Here is an 18100-nt window from a genome sequence, read left to right on the forward strand (position 1 = left end):
TGTTGATCTTGGTTGGGTTTTTTTTTTTTTTCAAACACAAGTAGTTTTGTCCCAATTGAAACAGTTAGGAAAGCAGTCGAATGCTTTCACTATAACCTAATGTAATCTAACAAAAAATATATATATAAATAAATCATTTATTCATTGCTCTTTAAACAGAATGTACAAGTTATACATTGAAGAAATGGATAATTAGATTTGATATCTTGATTCTATTTTATTATAACAGCTATTAATGTTAATAAGCCGAATTGTTTGCTAATGTTCATATTTGCTGCTAATGTATATATATTTTTATTTTTTTTAAATAATAATAAAACATTACTGACCTATATACTGTTTATTTACAACGAAACAGCTATAAATAAGCATATTTAGTAATGAGGAAGGGGAATCCCTTGTTTTGGTGGGCATATCCTTTATTTTAATATCCCAATGTTTACAGGTATGCTAAATGGCAGTGCCAGATGAATGCCTGCTGTGCCGGATTTTTGCCAAATATGGGCCAGAATTCTTTGCTGCATGGGTACTGTATGCAGACTGGGTCTCATACAAATGAATTTTGAACATCGTAAGAGTCTAAGCTTCTTTATCTGTGGTGTTGGGATTGTTCTCAGCCTCTGTGATATGTATAAATATGCGTTTCATATCACAAAACTCGTTGCACAACAAGAACAGTATGTTCTTAAACAGTTCAAGAACAGTTGGGTGTTTCCCAACCTTAAATTGTTGATTTTGTTCAGATGTTCCTTGAGGTTGTTGTTGGCTGGCAACCAGGAAAATGGTCAGAGAAAAAAAATGCTTTTGGGACCTTCCCTAGTGGTTAGTTCATATAACCAAGTTCCTATAACCTAGGCTCTCACCTTTTGAGGACAGTTTTTTATAGCAGCGAACTACAATTATTGGAGGAAGCATCCACGTTTTGGTGTTTAATTTGTCACTTATATTAGTTTTACTTTAAAAAAAAGGCTAAACACAAGGTTTAAATCCATATTTTAAACATGGAAAACATGTTGTATTCTTTAACGTTATCTGTTGGATTTTCATTGTATTGATGTACACTTGGTAAATTATAATAATTGATATATTATTTCTCTGTGAAATACAATTTTGAAATATGAAGATAAATAGTCCTTGTGGTTAATCATTGAGTAAATAAATGAAAATGAGAGTGGCTGTCTAACTAATTGACTGGTATAAAATGGTGGAGTTAGAAGTTTGTGTCATAGGCTGAGGAAGACATTGTGCCGAAACGTTTGTGTCTTTAAATCACCTGAAGAATGTAAAAATAAAAACGGTACAAAGCAATTGCGTGCGAATCATTACCTTTTTGAATGATAGCATTGACAAGATTGACGCACCAAAGAAGTTTCTTTAAAATCCGCGCAGGGCAAACTTCAGCACTCAACAAACATGGAAAACAGCAATTGATGAGCCAACACCAAAGTATTTAAGTTACAGAGGAAATCCAACATGACTTTGATGTGCCAAGCAAAAAAACACCCCATTCCATTTCAGTTATGAAACCTATGACTCACAAAACAGGCCCAAACTAAAGTGTAGCCAAAACCAGTGGTGTAAAACTGGTGTAATGCTGCTTTGAACTTTTGAGAAATCATGAGAGGCTGCTGTCAAGGTACCCTGAGTGTGGTCTCAGCAGAAGCGTATATATAGACAGCAAAAGCAAGCCACAAAGGTGGTTCCTCTAAAGCCGCCTTTCCACTGCACACGACATTTGGTCACGGCTGTCGGAATACGCCTCCTTGTGACAGTCGCACAGAATTTTCAGCTTTGTCATGCACCATCACAGTGGTTGAATGAATGAATACCAGAAACTAGACTGATAAATATTTTGGAAGTAATGTGGAGACAACATAAAAAAAATTATGTTTATTACTTATTTATAAATAGAAACACTTTTTTCTGATTCAAAAAAATAAGAAAAAACTACTGTTTCAATCTCCTGTGCACGGACCCGCTTGGACAACACTGGAATACATTACATACGGTCGGCCAATCGCATCCGGTCTAGTCACAGGAGTTAAAGTATTTTAACAGATCTACAGCTGTAATCGGATGCAAATTTTCCACTTACGGAGATGATCAGAACTCCATGCAGCTCCCGGACTACTCATATTGGAAATGAATGACTTCCGGTCTGTCTCTTGTCGTGTGCAGTGGAAAGGCGGCTCAAGGCCCCGTTTACACTGCCAGTTTAATGTAACCCAATTCATATTTTTTGCTCATATGTGACACAGATCGGATCTGTTCTATGACCATGTAAACCCGAAAAAAAGCATCGGTTTCAGGCCTCCTTCATATGTGGAAATAAATGAGATATAAATCGGATATGTGACAGTGTGACTATAATGTAAACAGGAAGATCAGATTTAAGGCATTGTTTTCTACGTCATTAAACTTGAGACAAAGTGGTACTTCTCCACAGTTTAATGACGTAAAATAGCATATGTGGAGTGGCCGACATTCGTCGTTGCCGAAATACGTCGCACGCAACTCCCTCCCATCGCTCTTTAGATATGTTGTGCACACACTCTTCCCACCCCCCTCTCCCACAAATCATCTCCGTCTTGCCCGGAAATGACTTCTCCCAACTTGGAATATCTGCTGATCCAACTAAATCAGGGTGTTCTGTTTGGTGTTCTGCAAAATTCTGTTTGTTTGAGCGATTGGTCCATGTTTTACATTTTTGTCCAGAGAGGTCATGTTTTGATCTTCGATTGGTCTCACGCAGGCAAGTAATGCGATTTCACTGGTCAGAGTTCACCAAGCTTGAACTTTCTAACGCAGCGAACTGTGAAAACGTGACGCACAAGCTTGCGTTTCTGGTCTGGCACATTCACGTGTGTACGAATATAAGTCTGTGGGAAGAAAAGTGCAGTGCAAGCGCAGCTTAAAGCAGGTGTGAGTTGGAGGTGGTTGGAGCTAAAATCTCCTGAAATTGGCCCTCCAGGATTTGAGTTTGAAAGCATTGAAGTAGAATATTTGTAAATAGAATGTGCTTGTGTGTGTTGTTTTCACAGCAAAACAATAAAAGACATGCTGCAGAATTTGTAAAAACTTGCCACAAAATCAATTACTTTATCGCAATCAGTATTTTAGTTACAAAACCTGATTTTAAATACATTTTTTGCTACACTACAATTGCTAGCAGCTGTCTGACCGTACGTTCACACCGAAATCGGTGAGAGTGTCCAAGGTCGCTTCCAAAACTCGCTAAATTAATCTCGTATTTAAAGGAGCCGTTGCAGCATATCAGTTACATTCCTGCATAAAACATGTTTCTAGCGTAAAAATGTTGCTAACGTCTTATCAAATTCATATAACAATGGAAGATCAAGTTGCGTGTATTGTGGCTTTGCTCTTTTTATCCAATATGTGTCCATATGTATGAAATATCCTGAAGCTATACTGTTTTGTATTGTCACGTTGCATGAGATTCCCGCTTTTTTAAGATAAATTTATATAACATTAATGGACATCAGTAACTCGCCAGTAACTTATTTAATGCATGTTCCTGTAAGAAAACATTGTAAATAATTGGAAATCCGGCGACCGCAATCATCAAACACTTGGGAACAACTGTCATCGGAACCAAAGTTCACAGGTCTGTGTTCTCTGAGCTCCTATCAAGCGGTGGACGTCTTCATTCTGATTGCTTGCCGCCGAACCGTGTCATAGCTCATTACCATAAAGTTGACTTGATTTCAACTCTTCTGGACGCCCTCGCTTATCGCCGCCGGTTCTCATTGAAAATGAATGACTTCCGGCTACTTTGACGCTTTCGCCGCTTTCGGTGTGAACGTACGGTTACTCGAAAATGCATGCAAGAAGTGATAAGGAAAGAACACATGACCATGCACAAGACTGGAGATAGTACCCTGCAATGAGTATATCATTTTGCATTCGAATGGTCTGTGCACTGATTTTCAGCAAATAGACGAAGAAAAAAAATATGGAGGTAGAAATGGTTGGGCAGATGCAGGGAACATGTGCTGCTTTGCAAAAGAGAGGGAAAAAAGCTGGAGGTCAATGAATAAATTTACAATGTGCATCTGCTGCGACTGGTCAAGCAAATGTTTCTTCTTTCTGTTCAATGTTATTGCAGATTATTAATTCTGAGGTCGTGCTCCTCCCCAAAGTCCTGTCTCTTGCTCAACGTGTTTTTCAGTCAGAACTCAATTCACACATCATGATTTCCACTCATCAACAGATCAAATATTTAGGATACCAAACCTCTCAGATCATGTGATGATCATAGTGTGAACTTGGAACAAGCAGTTCTGTTTTTAAATACATAGCAAAAAAAAACAGCCTGATCTCATGAAGAACTGGAACTCCATGTAATTTGGAACTTCACCAACTGTCAGAAGTGGCTAATTTGTACAAATTCAAACGACTCCTTTTGAATGAAAGTGATAGGATTTTTTTAAAGGAGGCAAGCCCTCAAACCACCCCCCACCCATGGTGGATCAGCAAACTTGCTATAGCATACTAAAATGTACAAATGCAAATAATATGAATTAGCCACTAAATCCAGGGTACCCCCGGGATCCTCCAAATGAAATTCAAGTCTGTTTAAGACCTTTTAATACCATTTCAAATAAAATTCAATGCCAACTTCGTACCCACTCTGACAGAAGTATGAGGGAAAAATGTAAAATCGGTATAAATTTTGAACCCTAGAAAATAATTATGTGACTACTTGAATTGAAAAAAATATTGTATATAAATTGTCAGATGTATTTAATACATACGCAACAGCGTAACACATTTGATTTTCAATAAACGAATAAATTTGAACTTGGTGTTGTTGCATTTTTTTCACCCAGACTCTCAAGTCCTGTCAACTTCTTCTTGTGGCTTTTTCTCAACGCGTTTGCCGTAGAGTTGATGTTGAGCCACAGTAAGATAGGATGTTCCTTGGATGTGGTGGCAATGCTTCTAATGTATTAATTAGAAGTGTCATGCCATCGATTCGGTTCAATTCAATATCTTGGTGAATCACGGTACATGCAGTTTTATATTTGGGGGAGGTTGGGGGGGTGTCTTTATACAAAGATACACACACACCTGTAACAAGCTGCCTGTATAAACGCGCACACATATAGACACAAAACACCAAGCAAGAAACACACAGCATTATGTTCTCTCTCATTCACACACATAAACACACACACTTGCTTGGGAGTGGTTGCTCCAGTGCCTTATTCGGAAATGTAATCCCGCACTGCAAGAAATCTAGTCGGGTCCTGCGGCTCCCGCAGTACAGCCGCGGGAATGCAGACCTCTATTCAGAAGTATCACTGTAACAGCCGAGAGGGGAGGAAAAGTCACGCCAGCAGGTCAAATGGGCCATAGTAAGAGAGAGTTTACTATATTCTCTCAATTGCATTAAAATAGGAGCTTCTAAGGCAGTGGTTCTCAAACTGTTGTACGTGTACCACTAGTGGTACACGGGCTTCCTTTTAGTGGTACGCGGAGGAATGAAATATGGCATGTACATGCTACATATATTTCAAAATTTATCAAAAATGATGTATATAGTATGCCATATATGACATATAGCCCATATTTCTGAGGTAATTTGCCATGTTTTTTTTTTAACTGTAGCTGCTTTACTGGGCCTAATACACTACTGTATTTCAATACTGCTCATTTTGGTGGTACTTGGAGAGACAATTTTTTTCTGAGGTGGTACTTGATGAAAAAAATTTGAGAACCACTGCTCTAAGGTAAGTGTTTGTGAAGGACTGTCCAGAAAACAAATGCAGTAAAATTAAGCAGTTTCTGAGTTTTAAGTTGTTGAAGCGTTGTAAATACTCGCACTCACCTTCCTCGTTATAGTAGCCTAAGCTATGGCGACGCACTTTCTGCTATGACGTGGAACGCGAGATGCACTTAACATTACGCTGCATGAATTTAAAATATTTTATCCAAGGAAAGGCAAAAATAAATAAATAAAATGAGACCTTTGTAATGAAATCGTAGACTGTATACCAAATTCAAGGCTATTAAGGCCTTAATTTGAGATTATCAAATTTAAGGCCGTACTCACACTATGCACAGTTGCCTTGAACCGGGCCAAAGCACGCTTGTCCCCCCTACTGTCTCCCCCGACGGCCCGCACTCACATACAATCGGGCCTCGGCACGCTTACGTCATCGCTGCTGCGCTGTTCAGTGAGAAGCACTTTCACTCAGCCGTACAGAGGACATTTCTCTAGTTATATTGTTTCAGTCGTTTGATATGCAGTGACATGCACTCAAATATTTCGCCAAACAGTCCTTAGGCATGCAGTGACACGCAGTCAGATATTTTGCCGAACAGATCCGCCACCTTTGGCGCTCAAACAATCATAAAGCCCTCGTGCTGCAGGAATGAGGAGGTCTGCTGAAGGTGCGCAGCTGTCGTGCACTGAGGGGTTTGCGTATTTAATAAACTACAGCAGTTTGCGTTCACTAAACAGTAAGACTGATTAATAAATCCATATGAAACAGCCCTGTAAAAGTCAGGTCTCGCTTTCAGTTTCGGGCTTTGACGCGTTTTGCACTCACACACAAGCGTACCGCGCCATAGCCCAAGTGAAACGCGCTCAGGCACACCTCTTCCAACCAGGCCAGGGCCGGCCAAGTGAACCGTGCTTGAGCCCGATTCAGCGCACTCACACTTCTCAAACAATCCGGGAAACGGGCCTGGGCACGGTACGGATGGCATAGTGTGAGTAGGCCCTAAGACTTTTTCAATGCTTTTAAGACCCTGCAGGTACTCTGACATCAAAAAGTTCTCAAATGCTGAAAGTGTTGTAAACACACACAGGAGAGTCTCATACAGGTGGTTTGTCAAGCCTATTTACCTGCGAAAAGCACACTCAGAATTGCACAACTTTTCCCAAAAATATGGAATGTTTGTAAGAAAATGTCTGGTGCATATGGAGAGGAAAAGTGTCTCATACAGGTGGTTTGTGAAGTCCACTCACCTGCGTTAAGTACACTCAGAATTGCACACAGTTTTCCAGACATATGAAGCATGCCATAGGACTGAGCCAAATGCTCTGATCACGTTGTCTTCTATTTTCCAGTTGTCAATCTTGTTAAATACTGTGCTTAAATGATGTTGCTGGCATACATTGGCCAGCATAAACCACTTATTACTGAAAATGGCCGCAATTGGCTAGTTTTGTCACCATATGGGAATTCAATAACAGTTGGTACTGAAATTCAAAAGACGTCCATTTCCTGCTAACATTTGCTATTGTGTTCACGTGCTTAACAGAAATGACTGTGATTGGCCCGAGAAGTTCATCAGTTCACCGAAGTCACCGCTGTTTACTAAGTGTAACCACAGATATAGAAACACCAAGCATTTTAAAGCCTTGAAGATCAGCTGGTCTGTTTATAAGCTGACATAGAAGCGATCCACCGATGAATCAACTGATCTTCATGGCTTAGCAATAAATTAACGTTTTGAAAATGTCAGTAACGATTGGTACCGAATTCCAGTATGGTGACATCCCTAATGGTGGTTAGTTCCTATAACTAATTTCTTATAGTACAAAAGTCTCAACTGTCAAAAGACTCACTATATAGAACACAGGTTTTTAAACTCATATCCTAGGAGGCCACGGCTCTGCAGAGTTTACCATGGCTACGGCCCACCAGGGACTGACTTTGACACCCCTGGTATAGAAACTGGTCACACAAGTTTGCATGGAAAAGTAAAGTATTTGAAATGATGTGGATACAAACAATTAAAGACAAGAATGTCACAATGCTAATTAAATATCACTCTATTAATACAGCTTGAAATTGAATAAGGCTCATTCCTCAAAGTATTCTGTCTATTGCATAGAAAATAGACCCAAATATATCTATTTTTAATTTTCTCTTTTAGCACTTCACATTTCAAAAATGCGACATTGCATGACAGTAATTATGTGGATGTTTGTATTTTGGTGATCAATCCGAAAATGTCTCCCAGTAAGGACCTGCTAATCCTTTAGCTTTATAAACTGAGCTTGTCACATTTATCCTCGTTCTAACAGTAAAAGTATCAAGCAAGCAAAAATAATTATTAAATAGCTGTTTTCCCCCAGGAGATTCTTATGGGTACAACTTGTGTTCACTAAGGAGGAAAATGCTATTCTGTAACTGGCCTTTATGCATTATTTATTAGATAAATAACTTATACACCTCATATGCATACAAATGTTTGCTTCATATGGTCCGTGAAAATTGAGCTAAGGACTGAAAATGGCATTTAAAAGGGCTTCAAACACTCAGCTATACCTATTCAGCTGGTGATGACATCATCTTATATACACCTGTATAGAGGGTGGGTAGACATTTCATCAAGGAAAAAAGTAATAGTTTGGTTAAGTTAATATGAAGAAGTTGAAACATGTTGCCAGGACATAACTTGCAGTAAAACAAAAGAAATATGGAAATTGTCACATCATAAACCCAAATACTGACATAGCCGTAATATATATTTAAGGATGATTTTTTTTCTCTATTAACTGAGGCGGACATAAAAATGATGCATCAAATCATTTTTGAAATTCTACACATTCCTATTCAGAGAATCTCATATTTCTGTAAAGAAAGAAGGGACACATGGAGCAGAAAAGAATACAGTACAGTAATTAATTGGCATTATGAAAAAGGAACAGAATAAACAACCACAATTTTATTTTCCATTTAATAGAATACATCCAATTTTTTTATTTGGAACCGGATTGTTTTTCTTTTATTTATTTATTTTTTATAACAAAATGAAAAGAAAATGTTTTGGTCCAATACAAATTTAAATATGCAGACTCATTTAATTTCATACCTCAATGACACGTCAATATATGTACATTACCAAACAAACAAGAGGTTTATGTAAATAACGTGAACAATTTGGATACAGTGGGGAAACTGATCTATATTAAGTACTTAAACGCAAGTCAAACTGACTATTGGTCAAGGCGACAGCATCAAAATCACAAAAATGTACAATTTGCAAGGTAAGACACCAACTAATTTAGTGGAAAAATTCATGTATTTCTCTCCATTGTTACAAAAGCTACACAAGCGAGTTACAGAAAACTGAAAAGTGTTGTTCTGACAAAATTGAAATGATTACCTCATATCATACAAATTAAAATATTTAACAGTCACACATTAGAAAAATGTGCCTAGGTTTACATTTTTGAGAACCGAGGAATGTGTTCGCGGGCACATTTGGCTGAATTGTATGCTATGGGGCGGTACAGCTGACTGCTTACCTCCGTATGTAATGCTTTTCCAGTGACTGGTTTACTCAGTAGCTCACCGCGAATACTCCCAAAATTGAGAGGAGCAGCACAGCGGAGCAGACCAGGGTTCAAGTTCGATGAAGAACAATTCCAGAAATCAAGAAAAAAATAAATAAACCAAAAACATGCGGCTGTGATGAATTTTGTTTCTTTCTAGTTTGCTTCTGAAAACACTTTCAGTTAAGTGGGCCAGTCGATTTCAAGTATGGACGTGTACGAGAAGTACGTTAATATACGCAAAAATGTATACAGCAGCCTCTGGTGGATTTACAAGAAATGGCACAAATGTAAAAAAAAAAAATGCCCCAGCAATGCATTTCACATTGTCAAAATGTACAGAGCACCCTCTAGTGTATTTGTGAAAAAAAAATGCAAAAAATCGTATTTGGTGGTTCTCAAAAATTTTGTCATGGGCACATATTGCCAATGAACCTGGGTTTGAGAGCTCCCTTATCCTCCATAGACAACATTCCTGACTTGACGGTTTAGGCACACATTCACGAGAGAACGGTAATTTCACACTCGGTCAAGCTGCTGACAAAGCTCATGTGCTTTAAACAGGAACATGCGCCCTATACTGACGCTGAGAAGTAACTATTAGTCATTGGTTTTGGTTTATGTCTACACCAATGTACCCTTATAGTGTTATAATAATCAGACTAAACCACTGAACGCACAGGGACCGTTTTACTATCGATGGAGAATAAGAGAGCTCTTGGATTTAATTTAAAATATGTTAATTTGCATTCTGAAAATAAATGAAGATCTTGGGTTGGAACAACATTGTTTAATAACAATTTCCATTTTTAAAATCACTGAAGTGTTAACACTTATTTTTCAGCACTGCTAGAAAAAGGAGCACAAAAGCATAGCAGCCTTACATGACGACGTTCGGACATCCTGGATCAACTTTTAAAAGCTGCAGTTCGGCTGTCCACTGAAATCAACCCATCTGTGAACACTTCACGCAGCTGGAGAAGGGTGGAGATTTTCCTTAAATGGACATCTGTAACACCTGGAGAGTCTTCTTTTAGGGTTTCCATTCGGCTTGAAATGATGGCTGAACTGGACTAGTGTGTGACGCTCTCCGCAGGTACATGAAGTGGAAAATATTTGGTTGTGATCCTAGAAGTTTTCACGTCTCACCTGAGATATGAACTGCCATGAGACTTTAGAAAATTGCAGGAAAATGCCCAGAGCGGTGGTGTCAAAATTCAGTAGATGAAAAAGAAAAAGTTCATTCTTGTGAAGGGGTTAGTTCAAACACAAATACAATTTAGTTAATTACTCATTCATTGTCATTCCAAATTCCCTGAGACATTGGTTCATCTTCTGAACACAAACTAAGATATTTTAGATAAAACCTGAGCACGCTCTCATCCTCCTAAAGCCTGGTTTATACTTCTGCGTCAAGTGACCGGCGCAACTCACGGCATAGGCAACGCGCGCAGCTGTGCATTTATACTTCTGCGCGCTGTCTCCGTTGGTCTGCATTAACACTTCCGAAACGCTAGTGGGCAGTGAGGTGTAAATGTTCCTCTGTGTCGAGTTTCTTAGCTTCTGTTTTGCTATTCTGAACACTTCCTGGATGTACAAGTGACTCAAACTCGCTCATTTTGAGGCAGGAACCGGCGGACGTGCAACAACTTTACCCATGAGGTAAACAGAACAAAACTTTCTATCCGGAGCTCCTTCACGGGACTCCACACTTGTAAACAACCGCTCGCATCATTCGCGCGGCTCTCGGTCCCGCCCAGACTCGTCGGCGCTAGCAAGCCGACCAATCACAGAGCTTGCGCTACGCGTTGTTGCGACGTGTAGTTACAATTTTTGAGAGGTGCACATCAGTGACGGCGACGGCCACAGCGATGGGCTATGCGTCAGCGCCGTAGCATACGCCGGTGTTTGACGCAGAAGTATAAATCAGCCTTAAGACAGCAAGCCCAGAAAAAATAAAAATAAAACACTGGTACTGACTATACTGAAAGCAAAAAAAGAAGAAAAAAACACATTTTGAATGAATTGTTTTAAAGTTCTTTTTGTTTTGTGTATATTCGAATTAAACCACTAAAGGCATGTGGCCTGGACCATTGCTGTCTATGGAGGATGAAGCAGCTCCAGTCTCAAGCGCACTAGAATGACATGAGTGTGGGTAATTAATAACTTTTTTTTTTTTTTTTTGATGAACCATCTATTTAATACTAGTAAAATAAGTTAATAAGAGTCAAAAACTACAGCAGTTTTCTCATTGTAAGACAGGAACTGTCCAAAACAACAATTAGTATTCATACAATTAATTTTTGACAAAATAAAAATTAATGGAAAGTTTTAAAAGTTCAAGACACCCTGGAGTACTTTAAGAATTATTTTAAGGGATTTAAGTATGTTGAGCATCAGTTTAGACAATGCTAGCAGCTGTCAGCTTTAATTGCAGGGAAAACTGGATAATTTTGAGCTTTTGTCAGTTAATTTCATCTTCTATTTTCATCTTTTAAAGTCATTTTTGGGACTGGTTCAAAATCAGCGATGTAGGGCACATCTGCTAGTGATGATGCGTAGGCTTCTCATTATCATTCATAGCTGAGTTTTCTTATCCTATAAGAGGACCCTGCTTCTTAATTATTTATGAGAGCACATGCTTTCCGAACACAGTATTTAGCCGTTAATGAATGGTCGTATGTGTTTTTTTCCACGTTCTATGGGGTTTGTTGCATGTTTTTCCCTGTGATATTATCAGGGCTAATACAGCAAAGCAATTGGTTTGCAGCAAGCATTTTTGTTGTCAGGAGAGCAATATGAGAATTTAAGATGGTTGACTTTGTCTTTTTATCAGTTGGGTTTGTTACCGTTCACACACATCGTCTATCTGTGCTGCTGTGTTCGCCTATACTTAAAACTGAAATAGTGAAAGAGACCTGCTGCTAGTGATGGGTCGTTCATTTTGAACGAATCTTCAATATGACTCGGGAACTACGAGTCCTCTCAGGGAGTGATTCGTTCATCCGCACATGCACACATTTGTGCAGATAGTATCGTTAATTTCAAGTCTTCATTGTCAAGTCTTCACTGTCAGTGTAACGTGAATGAACCCCTGACATTTGAAGACATGAAGTGGTGAGCTGAGCAAAGACAAAACATTACCTTCATAGACAAAATAGCAGGTAAACATTGAATGATTGTTTTCTCCTTCTTATAGTATTTTATTTATGACTTATTTGTCGTGTGATCAACTTTTTGGGTTAGTTATAGATGTGTTTGGAAGCAATTTGTAAAATTTTAATAATATTTTGGCAAATTAAAACAAATGAACGAAATGACTCGAAAAAAGATTCGTTTATCTTGATGAACGAGACTCAAACATCCGAGTCAGTAAAATGATCCGAACTTCTCATCACTACCTGCTGCACTGCTTTCCACTGTGTCTGCATTCAGACCCTGGGATTCAGGAGGTGAGAAATTCTCCTCACTTAGTGTTTATTTAAACACCATTATCTTTACAATGATAACTAATTGTGATTGTGTATATGAATAACATCTGTAGCAGGGAATTAAATTACTTGCTGTTTATTTCTTTACGACTGACAACAGTTGTTCGCACCCCTGCTCTGCCTACACCCACTCCTCCCTCTGCTCCATGCATCATGAAGCATTGTTTAAAGAATTGTGAGGTAAACTTGAACCGAAAGTAGGGAGGGTAGGTAGGCAGATCCCCTGATCTACAAAGAGCCATATGTGTTCAGCATGCACATACTTTCCTGATGACAAAATTCACAAAGGGTGCTGTACACTGCCCCTCACATCCAATTTCTACAAACTCATTTAGCTAATGATCGACTGTGTTGTTCTCGGTTTAGCAATTTAGCTAATTTACATTTGCAAATTCAAATACTGCTTATTATTGAATTGGCTAAATTTTACTCTCTCATGCTGCTTGTATTTCACTGCTGGTTTGTGTTGGATTTTCATACTCTTGCATGCTAAACAAATAATAATAAGCTTCAGAGCCAATTTCCAATGTAATGTAAGTGTTCTAATCTAAAGGTAAAATGTCATAGGCAGCCAGTAGGACAAGTGTCATCAAGTCAAACTTGCAACAAAGGCTGATTGTAAATACATACCCCCGTGTACATTTTTGTAGAGCACAAATTATGTAGTCAGAGTTATGTATGGCTACAGGGTGGTATGACGACGCCAAAAGTAGGAAAATGGTTTTGAAGCTTCTTTTCGCACTACAGCTGACTTGTTACCTCCATGTGGACGGCTTTTACCAGTTTGCCCAGTTGCAACTCCAGATGTCGGTGGAGTTAACCACAATGATTGGGTTTGAGTTCAGCTAAGAACAGTTCCAGAGAGCAGGTAAAACAAAAACAAAAGGAAAAAATTAAATAAACGTGTAGGAATGTGGTAAAACCTGAAAATGGGGTAAAAATCAGGCATCTTTCCTTTTTCTGGATTTCTTTTGAAAACAATAGCATTGATATAGAAAAAGGGGAGGGTGGGGTGATTGGTCGGTTGGTCAGTCAACAGCGGCCTCTAGTGGAGTTATGTGAGAAAAGCAGGCGCAAATGGCACTCAAAAAAGAAATTTAAGATCTCATGGTGTACACAGAAGCCTCTAGTGGATTTACAAAAGCTGTAAATAAACAGCTCCTGTGATTTACGTTGCACTCTAAAGTTATGTATACAAGGGTACATAATGCATAATGAACCTGGGTTGCAAATTTAAAACTCAAGACCACCATGAAAGAAATGTTTAACTCAGAGGACTAACCATTAAGACTTTTTTTTTTTTTCTAATGGCCTGATTGAGAAAATCGGATAGATATTACATGCTTCCTCATAAAAATAAATATCAAATCTAGTTATTCCCTAGCCAAATATTTAAAATACTGTCAACAAACACACTCTAGTTGTATGCATGTCTCGTTCTTTAAGAAACATCATGTGCATGTTCAAAACAAATTATAAATTACATGTATGCACAAGTCTGTCCAGATCAGTGTGCTCAACAGGTAGCTATAAACGCATAGAAAAGTTTAAAGGAATATAATTAAACCATATTAGCAAACATTTGTTTAAAGTTTTATTGAGGTGGACATTGGTTTGATTATGTAGCTTTATATGACATAGGAAAATTAAGAACCATTTAAAATAATTTAAGCCTTTTTATGGCCTAAAAGTCTCTGTTGGTACCTTAAGATTCCTATGACCTTGTTCTGCTTTGTCCAGATGATAATTTCTTGCAAAGCAAGTTCGCTTACACAGCATTTCTCATATGCTCTCAAGACTTTTAAAATAAGAGACACATTTCTTGCTGATTGAAAAGTTGGCATGACTGCAGACTACCTTTAAATGGCACAGCCCCTAAAATACATAGCATATATCTGCATATCATATATTAGTAAAACAGTTCATGTACTTGGAATATTAAAACATACACCAATAAAATACTCAACGTTCCATAGAGAATTTACAATGTTTACAACCAGTGTGTGGTGTTAGTATTGCCAACCAGCTTTATATAAGGTTATGGAAACATCTTAAAGAAACCATGTCTTGTCTTGTTCCTAAAAATTAAAGTCCTCCACCTCCAGTGTTTTTTTTTTTTTTTTAAGAGTGAAAACGCATTCATTGAATAGAACTCAAATTCATTCATTCATCACTGAATTAACTCAAAAAAGAAAACTAACAATGACAAGAGATATTTTATATATCATTAAAATAATGGTGTCTATGGTGTATAGTGATTTAAGAAGTAAACAGCTGTTAAGATGATATTTGCAACTTAACTTGACCTGCCTGGAGGCCAATCTTTATTGATTGCACATTACACCATTAAGAGCAGAGTGTTAAGGTATAATTGGCAGGGCAATAGCAAAATTGTGCTTAAACTATTGCAAAGCAAATACCATTATGGATGCAACAGTTCAAATGAGGACAAATGGTTTGGGTGCTAACCCAGATTGTATCAAAAATAAAAAAAAATGCACTGCTGCCCAACCCATTGCAGAATTAAATGTGCACCTCAATTCTCCTTTTGGTCTGGAGCTCCACAGGGTCAATATATATGGCCGGGCTACTACAGCCAAACCTTTGGTCACTCGTGCCAATGCCGACTGTTGGTTTCAATGGTGCCAACAGCAAAAATCTTGGCTATGGACAACGTGAAATGTATTGTTCTTTGATGAGTCCACCTTAATTGGCTCTCACATTCAAGAGGGTTATGATGTGGAAAAGCCCTAAAAAAAAGTATACCACACAGACAGTTGCCAAGAGTGAAGCATGCCCAGATTGTCCATACCACAAAGCAGGCCCATGGTGAAGCATGGGGGTAAATAGTGATAGTTTGGGCTGCAATATCATGGCATTCCCTAGGCCCAATACTTGTGCTAGATGTGCACATCACAGTCAAGGACTACTCAACCGTTCTTGAGGACCATGTGCTAAAGGTGGTGCAGTGTATCAGGATGATAATGCACCAATACACAATAAGACTGGTAAAAAAAGAGGGATTTCATAAACATGAAAGTTAATTTGAACATCTCCCTTGGCCTGCAAAGTCAAAGATTCAAATATTATTGAGCCATTTTTGGATGTTTTGGAGGAGCGAGTCAGGAGTCATTTTCATCCTTAAGCGTCGCATAGTGACCTGGCCACTATTCTACAAGAATAGAATGACTTAAAATCCCTCTGAAACACTGTGTGGAACTTGTGTTTGTCATTCCCAATACAAAATGATGCTGTATTGGCCACAACAGGAGGTCCTACACCATACTAGTGAAATATTGTGGTCTAAAAACCAGGGATTTCAGTTTTATTGTCCAACCCCCATTTGTTCGCTGTAGAGTATTTGTTCTTAACATTAAACGACATTTTGAATAAGCAGGGAATTATTTATTTTTTTTCTACACTGTAAATAAGTGGGTCATCAAATGTGAAAAGGGATTTTCAAGCAAAGGAATAAAAGTGCAATATATGTATATGGTTTATTTTTCTGAGCAATACACTTACTACTTAATTTTATTTTTTTTAACCACATAAGACCCCCTCTAAAATTTAATAACATTAAAGGACCACATTGCTCAACAGCTTACTTGCCTCTTAAATCTTTACTTTGCCACTATCCCTCAAGTCTTTAAGTTTTACTCATTTGACAACAAGATTACAACAGATACTTTTTTATAACACATTAAAAATGTAATAAAATTTATTTAAATGTTTAGTTTTCAGCATAAGTTTGCTGATTCAGTGGAAAATGACTATTCATATTTTGAAACATGCATTTATAAATATCTTTTTTGTTGATTAGTAAAATGGGATGTCTTGATCTTTGACTATGACATAAGAAAACTTTTTTTAAAGGGTAAAGGTTTTAAACATGACAAATATTATACTTCAATGGATATTTTGACGCAGTAACCCAAATATGAATGTCACCCATATATTATTTCAAAACAAAGACATTCTTCAGTGCAACACAAAATGCAAAGCAGAACATCCTAACTGCTCAAAGTGCAACAACAGCAGTCAGTAAGCGACTATCAAGCTTCAAATATAAAAGAATCTAAGAGAGCCACAGTTGACCTGTTCTACTTCTGAATAACGTTTGAGGTCTTAAAATGAAAAATAAATTAAGCTTTAGTGAATTTTCCACTAAAAATCTTGTTGCACTGTAAAAAGATTACTTTTGAGTGAGTTTTTTTTTAAATTGGCCATAAAGAGTAACATCAACAGCAAGTCCTTACATCTTTGAACAACAACTCAGTTGCACGCATGCTAAAGTATTGATACATCGATAAAGTATATTTGATACATGTACTAACTATGAATTAAGCAGCATAGCCACACTTACCTTTGAGTGTAGAGAAATTAGCTGTTAAGCATTTATGCTGCTTTTAGTGACATCGGACCACTTGACAATTCAAGCCATCAATACCCAGAGTATGCACATTAATAAGAAGCCAAGGATTACTGCTCATATTATCAATGCTTTACATATACACTCACTGACCACTTTATTAGATATTGGGATGGAATCGCTTTTTTCCTGTGATTCTTCATGGCATTGATCCAAGAATCTGTTGGAAAAGTGTCATAGATGTTGATCCATAGATCTTGATCCATATATTATGACAGTTTGAAAAGATTTGTCAGCTCAACATCCATGATGTGACTCCTGTTCTTCCACATCCAAACATGCTTTATTGGATTTAGACCTGGTAACTGAAGACAGTCTGAGTTTAGTGAACTCCGTATCATTATTAAGAAACCCAGTAGAGTTGACTCAATCTTTATGATTTGTTCTGCTGGAAGTAGCATCTCAAGGTAACCTTAATGGTCTTTTAAAGGATGGACATGATCAGTCACAATGAAATGTTACCACAGGGTTGAAAAGTGTGTCTTCATTAAACCAACACAAGTCTGAACCATTAATACAAGGCAGGTTGGATCCATATCCGAATGTTGAAGCAGAAATCGAGACTTGTCAGATTAGGCAATCTTCTTTGTGTGTAACCATTGTCCAATTTTCCCAAGTCCAGGCAAACTGTAGCTTTAGCATCCTTTTTCTTAGCTGACCAATACATCACTGGTGTGCTCTTCTGCTGACTGCATTACTATCGTGGCCCATCAGTTGTTTCTGAAGTGCAGGCCGTCTGGTATCAACAACCAAGTCACAATGGTACACAGAGCAATATTTGAAACGGTTTTAAACTCCAGTGTCGGACCAAGCCCTAAAGCACATCCAAGGCCAATCAGCAGTAAGTAGCATTCTACTGATGAC

General features: G+C 38.0%; 1 long non-coding RNA gene across 1 annotated transcript; it reads right to left on the reverse strand.

Annotated features, from left to right (window-relative positions):
• Nucleotides 1-12: 12 nt before the first annotated feature.
• Nucleotides 13-6225, reverse strand: LOC147839032 (uncharacterized). Its single transcript, XR_015518165.1, has 2 exons — nt 2008-6225; nt 13-1963 (listed from the first exon to the last, which is right to left on the reverse strand). It is a non-coding gene; the product is annotated as an uncharacterized LOC147839032 (long non-coding RNA).
• Nucleotides 6226-18100: the final 11875 nt, after the last annotated feature.

Source organism: Danio rerio, chromosome 20, assembly GCF_052040795.2.
Source record: "Danio rerio strain M-AB ecotype USA chromosome 20, GRCz13ab, whole genome shotgun sequence".
NCBI classification, from domain to species: Eukaryota; Metazoa; Chordata; class Actinopteri; order Cypriniformes; family Danionidae; genus Danio; species Danio rerio.